Here is a 318-nt window from a genome sequence, read left to right as displayed (position 1 = left end):
AAGGGACGCTGACGTTTCCTTCAAGGAGCCGCAAGTGACTCAGGAGAACAAGATTTCCTGCCCGGTTTTCAATAAAACAAACAAATGTCCCTTCTGTGCACTGCCCTGATCCCGGCTGGGACATTACTGAAAGGGAAAAGGCCAAAAAAAACCCGACGTGCGTTTTTTTGGTTTTTTTTCAATGTCAAGAAGGGAAATAAGGAGGGAGGGGAGCATCTCAGTTCCCTGAACTTGGAGGAGGGCGCTGAGATCTGCCTCTACAAGAGGTGGTTTGAACACTGAGGTATAGACAAGTGCAATAAAGGAGAAAAAAGAAGA

This window comes from Apaloderma vittatum, unplaced genomic scaffold, assembly GCF_000703405.1.
Source record: "Apaloderma vittatum isolate BGI_N311 unplaced genomic scaffold, ASM70340v1 scaffold28992, whole genome shotgun sequence".
In the NCBI taxonomy this organism is placed as follows: Eukaryota; Metazoa; Chordata; class Aves; order Trogoniformes; family Trogonidae; genus Apaloderma; species Apaloderma vittatum.
The sequence above is the reverse complement of the archived record's forward strand: the minus strand, read 5'-3'. Positions refer to the sequence as shown.